The 9,798-nt window shown below is 41.1% G+C and overlaps 1 long non-coding RNA gene across 1 annotated transcript; it reads left to right on the top strand.

The window, feature by feature from the left end:
- Nucleotides 1–5,096: 5,096 nt before the first annotated feature.
- On the top strand, nucleotides 5,097–9,200 carry LOC138757573 (uncharacterized). The gene is made up of 3 exons (XR_011353706.1): nucleotides 5,097–5,259; nucleotides 7,427–7,559; nucleotides 7,714–9,200. It is a non-coding gene; the product is annotated as an uncharacterized lncRNA (long non-coding RNA).
- Nucleotides 9,201–9,798: the final 598 nt, after the last annotated feature.

Below are 9,798 nucleotides of genomic sequence, written 5' to 3'. Positions count from 1 at the left end.
ATGAGACTTAAAGTGCAACTTGAAGAGCGTCACCATGGAGTATGATAGGCCTCACACCTCTCACAGTCTGCAATGAGCAGTATTTAAACTGTCCATGCTCCCCCCTGCTCCCCACCATGGGGCCGACCAGCAGCTCCAAACCCAATCACCGCATCTGATATGCAGTCTCTCCATGCTCCGGATCTCTCCCCCACCCTTGTTTGCCAATCTCACCCCTGACTATAAGCCTGATGTCTCTAAAAGTCGGTGATATAGCTCTGGGGGAAGGGCATTTATTAAGCCAGAGGTGAGTTTCCTCCTTGCTGAGTGGGTGATAGAACAGTGTATGAGCCCCTGTAGAGCCCAGGTAGTGGTGGTGAAGAGTGGGGAGAAACACCGGATGGTCATCGATTACTACCACGGCTGGATGTCATCGCCAACATGGTGAACCAGATTGCACAATACAGGATGTTCTCCACCATAGACCTTAAGTCTGCATACTACCAGCTCCCCATCCGCTCCAAAGACCACCAGTACACCGCCTTCAAGGTGGATGGCTAGCTTCACCATTTCATGGATTCTCAAATGGAGTGTCAGTCTTTCAGAGGGAGATGGATCAGCTGGTGGACGAACACGAGCTGTGGGCCACTTCCCCATACCTCCATGTCACCATCTGCAGCCAGGATCAGCAGGATCATGATAGGGACCTCCAGAAATTCCTCCACACCATGAAATGCCTCAATTTGATATATAACACAGGGAAGTGTGTCTTCAGCACACGTCGATTGGCTGTTCAGGGCTGCATTGTGGATAATGGAGTCATCAGCCCTGAACCTGACTCCTTGTGCCTGCTGTTAGAGTTTTCACTTTCCCACTGCCTCAAGGCCTTGAAAAGGTGCCTGGGGTTTTTCTCTTATTACGCTTATTATGTGGAGAAGGCCTGACCCCTCATCAAGGCTATCATTTTCCCCCCGAGGGCAAAAGCCCATGAGGCATTTGACTGGATCAAAGCCAACATTGGAAAGGCTATGATGCCTGCAGTGGGCAAATCCATCCTGTTCCAGGTGCAGCGTGGTGTGTCAGACTTTGCCCTGGCTGCCACACTTAACCAGGTGGGCAGGCCCATAGTTTCTTCGTGCACCCTCCAAGGCCCCAAGATCCAGCACTCCTCCATCGAGAAAGAGGCACAGACTATTGTTGAAGAGGTATCGCACTGGAGACATTATCTCACCGAAATGCTTTTAATGTTGCTGACTGACCAATGGGCAGTCACCTTTATGTTTAATAATCAACAGCAGGGTAAAATCAAGTAGTGGACTATCAGTAACCACCAAGGCTAGGCTGATGGAACGATAGGCTTTAATATACAGAAGAACATTGCTGACCCAGACTCAGGTATGGGAATGAAGGGAAGGAAGAGGTGGCTCGACCTTTATGGCTCAAGACCATGGGGGAGGAGTCATAGGGTATGAGTCATCAGTGGGCGGGCCAGCTCCATATATACAGTAGCCAACAATAACTATATGCAATAGAGGAAACATATCACCACATTCACCCCACCTTTTAAAACAGAACCCCCGCCCCCCCTTAGTCTTTGAACACAATAAACAACAAAAAACAAACTGCCAAGGCAACTAATTCTGGTGTACCGGTGACCTCCTCTGTCCACGGGACCTGCAGGGAACAGGGATAGGGATAGCCTCCTGTTCCGCCGGCTGGGGTGTCTAGATGAGGGGCCACCAGCTGACTACTCGGAGAAGGTGTTGTCTGTGTTGGGGTGATATAAAACACAGGGTGATCAGAGGTGTATGGGATAGTTCTGGGCTCTCCGACATGAATGAGTTGCACCTCTTCGACCACTACCAGTCCTGAACGGGCTGAGCCTGGTGAGTGCCATTGCCTGTGGTGATGGTGAAACAATGACTGCGGCATTTGGTGTAGGCATTCACTCGAAGGCCAGTGTCCCAGAGGGGTGATCTACCCGCCTGGAGTCATTGAAAAGACGGGTACACTGGACATTTTTAATCCTATTGTTTCCACCATGCAGTCATCTGTGTGAAACATAATTGGTATGGTATTGTCTGCAGGGAGACCTCCTCCATTCTGCAGTGTGGTTTATCCCGAGCGTACCTGCTCTGATTTGGAAGCATTTGCAACAGATGTCGCACAAACATTATCAGCAGCGTCATTCCTGTCTCAGTTACAGTTGTCATGACTGCGAAGCTGTTCACGTCTGCGCTCGACAGCTGTTCAGTCATGTCAATCTGATGATTTAATTGTAGTGCACTATCAGAAACCACCAAGGCTAGGCTGAGGGAACGATAGGCTATAATATATAGAAGAACCTTGCTAGCCCAGATCCAGGTATAGGAATGGAGGGAAGGCCCAAGACCACAGGGTAGGAGATATAGGGAGTCCCATACTGAGCCCCAGATGGGGACTTGCCGGTCACAATGCTAAAGAAAACCGCTGGACAGACTAAACTTATGAGGGTCGGCTGACCATACCACACACCCCGGGAATTTCTTTTAAAAGAGAGGGTGAATGTGGTGAAACCTGTATTGTACGTATTCATTATATGTAAATTACATGACCTTTCCTGGTTAACCCTGCTCTACTGGCCGGCTTGTGACTCCACCCCTTTCTTCCCCATAAAGGCTGTCATGCCACAAGCCTGCCCCCAGTTCGAGTCCGGGTCAGTGTGAGAAACCATCACAGGGATGCTATCCATCTCTTGCAAATAACAGGCTTCAGTTTCAGCAACTTCATGCATCACATGTGTAATTGATCATGGATCACATAGATTTAGCTGAGGGGGAAAAGACTGAGGGGAAAATTTTTCACACCCAGGGCAGTGTATACATGGAAAGACCTCCCAAACGAAGTGGTAAAGGCAGATGTAAAACAACATTTAAAAGGCATTTAGGTAGGTACATAGATAGGAAAGCATCAGGGGGATATGAGTGATGTGCAGGCTAATGGCACTTGCTCAGGTGGGTACTTTGGTCAGCATGTTGTATGGCTCTATCTAGCTGTATTATTGTTAGAATCGATGTTATTTACACATATTGATCTTAACATGACCAATAGATCAACTGGTGCCAGTAGTTACCCAGGAACAGGGTCAAACAAAAAAGTGCCAAGAGAAAGCCAAAAGTTTGATCTGAGTTACCATTTATGACGTTGGACAGAGTGATCCTGAAAATTTAAAAAAATCACCTTAAAATTGGGATTGTCCTAAATGCTGGGTACAAAATCCAAAACTTGACAGCAAAGACTCAAAATTGCTGTTATCTTCCCGCCGGTTCTGACACAATCTCACACCTGCCCCGTTGGTTATTTGCAAAGTCTCAGTGCTCCTCTGTGGGGTCCATCTGCCCATTTGGACAGCTGTCGGCTCTGTACACAGGCTTTAAACGGCTTGTTACAGGAGCTGACAGTGGTTTATTTTAAAATAACCAAATAAAATTTAAACCTTTAAATGATAATTTGCTATTAAAATATTTGTGATTTGCTTTTAACGGCATCCATTGGTCAGAGGTAAGTGCCGGATTACGTGGGTCATCTTATACAAAGGGTAGAGCTCAAAACCACCATTTTAGGTGGAAATTCTGGGGTCGTCCTATACAGAGTCGTCGTATACAACAGCTTATAGGGTAGGATCATATTATTCAAGAGAGAACATAGTCATCACTTAACAAAGAAAATTTCTCTTCAGTCTCAGCTCAGATGAGCCAAAGTTTATCTTTATGGTCTTGAACGGGTTAACCCTATTGATAGAGGAAACCAATTTTACTTAATATGTAAAAAGCAATAAATAACAAGACTTAGATGTCAATTGTACCTCTTCTCAAAATTTATATGTAATACAGTTCAAGAATTTAATTTTGTTAAATAATTTCTTGTCCAAAATTCCAAAATGTTGTCATTCAAATACAATGATATCCTAACTGTACATTTATGTACAAAGTTAATGATACGCAGGTTTTCAATGAGAAGGAAGAGGTAGAAAAGTACTAGTAATCTCCAAAGTTCTGGACTGAATATCCTTGTTGTATACTACTGTGGTGCATGGTCCTGGAAAATACACAGGTCAGGCCACTTGTATGTACAAATTTAGTTTATGCCTTATGAATTCCAGGCCCCAATTTCCTCTCCCCAGCCTATAAAACTGGCACAGCTATTTGCTATTATTAAATATCTGGAAGATCACATTCCCCTGATGTTTCCTCTCAATCTGAGACAAATATCCATTCTTTGATGCGGCCATTTCTACTGAGCCCATCATGACATTGTCAGTCTTTGCAACAGTAGCACTGGTTGATCTTCCACTGCCCAATGATTTGAATTTCCAGCTCAGCAAGGGAAAAATGTTCAGGGTCAATAGCTCCAACCTTACCCTCTTATGAATGTGAAGAACATGAATTTCTAAGCTGGGTTCTTCTGCCAGATCAAGCTGCTTTCTAATCTACAGCCACTCATCACAGTCGATCGTGCTCCAAGACCCATCCTGTGGCCACCACAGTCCTGAAGCAATCTTTATTTGCTGTATTTCTGTTCTGCATTTGAGATGTTGTCAGTTTTTTTGCAGAATGGTTTAATGAGATAACTTATCTCTGAAATGTTTTTAAATAGTAATGAACACAGGTTAGTTTGAAAATTTGATAAGAATGAGGTTGAACAACAATCAACTTATTGCAACTCTAACTTGCCTTGTGAGCAAAAGTTGAATGAGGTGGGTCTGCACTAACTGGAACTTAAAAACTGAGAGGAGATCAGATTGAAACATATAAAATTCCTCGTGAGCTTGGCAGTCAGGTGTTGGAAGGATATTTTCATTTGTGGGAAATTCTAGAAGCAGAAAATCTTGTTGCAGGGTAAGGAGGCAGTTGACAATGGATGAGGAAGAGGCATGTTCCTGTACCAATCTTGTGGTCTCCAAACTACATTATCTTGTTCTGCTCTTTTTCTTTGAACTTTGATAAAATCTCCAAATTTCAACAGATTTCTTTTTACATATTTCTAACTGACTATATTTTTTCTCATCGATATTTTCTACTGCCTCAATGATGGTTTCTGTGGTTGGAAACTCATTATTTTGCACAACCAAGTTATTCAGCCTTATAAATACCAGTGATAAGCAAATTGAGGGCACAAAAGGAAAAAAAACCCAAACTGAATCAAAAAGGCAGAAGAGGGAAGATTGGAGCCTGAACATGAACAGTTGTGTTACTGTCACACTCCTCCTACTCCTGGGAAATTATGCAGCTTTTTCTATGGGTAAGGAAAAAACATTGCATCTTGTAATTTACAGTCAGAATTGAGTGCCAGCTTCATTGTTGTGGAACACTTGAACTTGGGAAGTAAAACACAAAAGTCTGCAGACAGTGTGGTTGAAGTAAAAACACAATGTTGGAGAAATTCAGCAGATCAAACCTTACCTTGATGAAGGGCTGAAGCCTGAAACATTGGTTCTGTATCTTTATCTTTACTATATAAAGTACACTGTTTGACCTGCTGAGTTTCTCCGCCATTGTGATTTTACTTGAATTTGGGATTTATTAGCGAGTGGTTTAAACAGTCGTGGATAAAAAGAGGTGATGCTGATGGTCTGCAATAGGAACAGAAATCACACGAGATAGTCAACACGTCAGCAGAGAGAGGAATAGCATTAACATTTACAGCAGTAAACCTTCTAAAGATGTGGAAAAGTTACAAAGTAAATATGCTTAATGTTGAAGTGGGTGGTGAGGGGTGTAGGTAGGTCAAGAGAACCAAGTAAATATCAGTGATAGAATAGTAAGCAAGGTTGCAGATTTTCTCCAGCATTTTCTGTTCACTATGAACAGATGAAATGCTGTGTATGTTAAAGTACCATCCTTATACCTTAATGTAAAAGTGAGGATTGCCACAGTGTAAATGGTACCATATTCTGAAGGAGATGTTTAACCCATTCCACTCATTCACCCCATTAAATAATGTCTCCTAATTTAACTTAATCATCTCAGGAAACAGCTGACACATTTAAACTTGTTTATCCTTTATAACAGAAAGTTATGCACAAGCAGGGCATGTCCAAGCAGTCCTCAACGTGTAATCCAAAAAGCCTCACTATAAGGTGCACCTAAAATCAACACTCTATCTGCTCCAAGATCATTTGCTCTTATGGTCAGAACTGGAGATAATTGGGATCAGGTTCTGTGATCATCTGTCCCAGAGGGCGCAGAAGGGATTTCTTGAATGGTTACTGGCAGGATGCAATACGGCAAGAGAGTTAAAGTGGAGAAGCTGGCTTGTTCTTTTTCAAACAAGAATACTTGAGAATTTTAATAGAAGTGTCAACAATTATGAAAGCTCTATAGGGTGTGACTAAGTTTTTTCTGATCTGGCCAGGCTGAGAATGGAAAATGGAGAATGACTTAATTCAAGGTTACATTTATTGTCACCTGTATCACAGAACTGTGAAAAAGATTTGTGTTGCAAGTCTATCCTTACATAAATACAGCAGAACAAAACAGAGCAATTTGAAAGGAACAAGGGCAACATTATCTTTCTAGTGTGAGTCTTTTTCAGTAGTCTGTTAATAGTGGGATAGAAACTCTCCTTGAACCTCATGATGCGTGATTTCACATTTTAATACCTTTTGGGAGGAGGGAAAAGAAGGCGTGGCTGTGATGAAATGAGCACTTCACTACTTTGACTGCTTTTCCAAGGCATTGGGAGGTGTCAATGCAGCAGATGGGAGTTTGTGTGATGGTCCAAGGTGAGTTCACAATTCTCTTTATTTTATTGCAGTCTTGGGTGAAACAGCTCTGATAACATGCAGTGATGCATCCTGACAGGATCATTTGAAGGTGCAGCTGTAGTTGAGGAATGCAGGACAATGCCAAATGCCCTCAGGTTTCGTCATGTAATGTACTGAAAACATAAAATGCAAGAAAATTCAACAAGCCAGGCAGCATCTGTGGAAAGAGGACAGGTTTTTTCTTTTTGTGTCCAGAGCCTTCATTAGACAAGAGTAAAAGAAAAACAAATGAATCTAGCTAGCAGGCAAGTTGAGGACAGAAATGATTAGAATAATGGAATTTTCTCTGACAGGCTGAAATAACATTACAGTTAAGGGGCAGTTAAGATGGAAATAATCCTGTCTATAAATGCATAGTCCAGACTATTTTATACAAAAAAGGGGGCTAAAAGTATGTCAGTCAAAATTGACCAATTCTCATACCATGACAAAGAAAGAATGAGTTATCTAAAGTTAGAGAATTCAGCGATGAGTCTATGAGCTACAACGTGCCCAGTTGGTGCATGAGTTAGGATTTCTCAAGATTACAAATTAGCTTGCTGTAACAGTGCAGAAGCCTATCATGAGGGCCACACTTAGAACAATGAATACAGTAAATCTCTATTAAAGAACAAATTTTTACCCAATGTCGTTCTTTTACAGATGTTTCTGTAGATAATGGTGATGAAACACGTTGTCAGTGCTCACATTATGTAAATAATGTGTTACCAATGAAGAGCTTTTCTGAATTTGAAATCTTCTCCAGTGGCACTAAATGTCCCCATACAGAAGTCATGTAAGAATTGTTCATGTATTTACATTTTCTTGTTTATATTTCAATCTGGAAGTGCAGATAAGCTGGAGAAATTGAATAAATGATGTATCTCCAGATCATCTGCCAAAGCTAAAAAGGAATTCTTACAAAATAAATCTCTTGTTATTTCTTTCAGAGCTATCCTAAGAAAAAGCCATCCAAAGAAAAAGATCTGTTTACACGGGCAAGCACCTTGGGTGAAGAAAATTATTGACTCTCTACTTAAAAAATCTACAACACCAGATACATTTTGAAGAGGTTCATTGCTGTCATGATATCCTGAGCTTTATAGTTGCAAATCTTTTCTTTAGTTGAAAGTGATTTTATTTCTGGAAGTAAGATTGATTATTCTACATAAATAATCCATCAAAGTATATGACTTTATAAAATTAATATGTTAAAACTGAATCTCCACTCCCTTCTCTGTTGAATAAATGCCTCCATCATCATACCATAGAATGAGAATCAGAGCAGATGCTTCAGTCTCTATGTCTCTGTGAGTTATGTAAAAAAGCTATTCAATTATCCCCCCCTGCAGCTCTTCATCTCCCACCTAACCCCTCCCTGCCCCATCAAATTCACTACCATTTCAGCCGTTATCAATAGACATCCAGGATTCTCTGCTTTAAAAGTACCACTCTCAATTGCAAGTTACCAGTAACCGGCTTCCTCTACATTTTCAGAACTACCATTACAGATAATAGCTTGTTTCCTTGACTTGTTTCTGGTGTAGAATTCTGTGTCCGCTGGTTACTGGGTCTTGTGTCTCTGGAAACAGTTCCATCTTACTTTCTCCATGTTATGGTTCCTGATATTGGATACGTAATTCAAATCTCTCCTTAACTCATTTGTCCTGGATAAAACTAGCCAAAATTCTCCACTTTTTCAGGGGCAGCGCAGTTGGCCGAGCGGTTAACGCAATGCCTTTACAGCACCCGTGATCGGGGCTGGACCGGGGTTCAAATCCATGCTGACTGTAAGGAGTTTGCACGTTCTCCCTGTGTCTGCATGGGTTTTCTCCAGGGGCTCTGGTTTCCTCTCACTGTTCAAAACTTACTGGAGGTCCACATTATGTGGTGTAAATTGGATGGATCGGACTCATGGGCTGAAATAGCCTGTGACCGTACTGTATGTCTAAATTTAAATTTAAATTTAAAAAATTTAAAGCAGAAGTTCCACAAAGATGGATTCATTTTCATAAATTTGCTCTGTCAGATTTGGATATTGAACTTGTAATATGTTGCCAATAAATGGAAAAAAATACTTCAGCTAGAAACCGAGCTAGTGATTTTTAATGGGTATATCCTTTGGATTTTGTATTCTGCCCTTAAAAGAAGAAAACAAAGAAACTCATTTTCATTTATAGCAGCTTTCAATCAATTTTGTAAATATCAATGGCTGGCCAGATGAAAGCATGGGAAAGTGCAATTCCTTCCTCATGTCATGACATTGGTGAGCTGGTGTGAGGAGTGATGAGCCTTCAGATTAAGGGTATGTCTTCATATTTTGAGCTATAAGCAATCTCGCACGGCAAGAAATTAGTCTGCAGATAAACGTTGCTATATTATCTGTATGAAACTTGATAAACAAAATGTTTTAATAAACTGGATTTGAATCCAATAATTGTATCCTTGTCATCATTTTGGTGGTATAGGAAGAGGCAAAAAGTGTGTAGAAGAGAGAAATACATGGATGGCAGGTTAGTGTAGCGATTAGTGCAATGCTGTTACAGTGCCAGTGAATCCCATGCATAACTGACATTTCAGGCTTGAGCCCTTCATCAAGGTATGGAAAAATGTTGACAGGTATTCACTTCTTCTTCCTTCCAGCTTTCCTGTTGTAACTAAATGTTCAAATGTATCTCTTCACATGATATGTCCAAAGAATTTTAATTGCTATTTTCTGATTCTTTTAAATGATGTTTGTTTTCTTTTTGTTTTTTTGTAGAACTTCTTCATTTGTTACCCTGTCTATATATGATGTGCACAACATTCTTCCGAGAAACCACATCTCTGCTGCATTGATTCTTTTTTCTATTGTGTTTGTGATGGCCCATGACTCGCAACCATATATCAACCAATATGTGAAGAATGTAGCAGCTGAGAGTTCTAAGACAGATGCCAATTGCTATTTACTTGCTCATTAGGATGTTTCTCATTTCTATAAATGCTGTTCTTGCCATTGTTATTCTTGCTTTTATGTTTATTTCGCATTTCCCACT

Source organism: Narcine bancroftii, chromosome 3 (genome assembly GCF_036971445.1).
Source record: "Narcine bancroftii isolate sNarBan1 chromosome 3, sNarBan1.hap1, whole genome shotgun sequence".
NCBI lineage: Eukaryota > Metazoa > Chordata > Chondrichthyes > Torpediniformes > Narcinidae > Narcine > Narcine bancroftii.
This window is presented reverse-complemented; position numbering and strand designations above follow the sequence as displayed.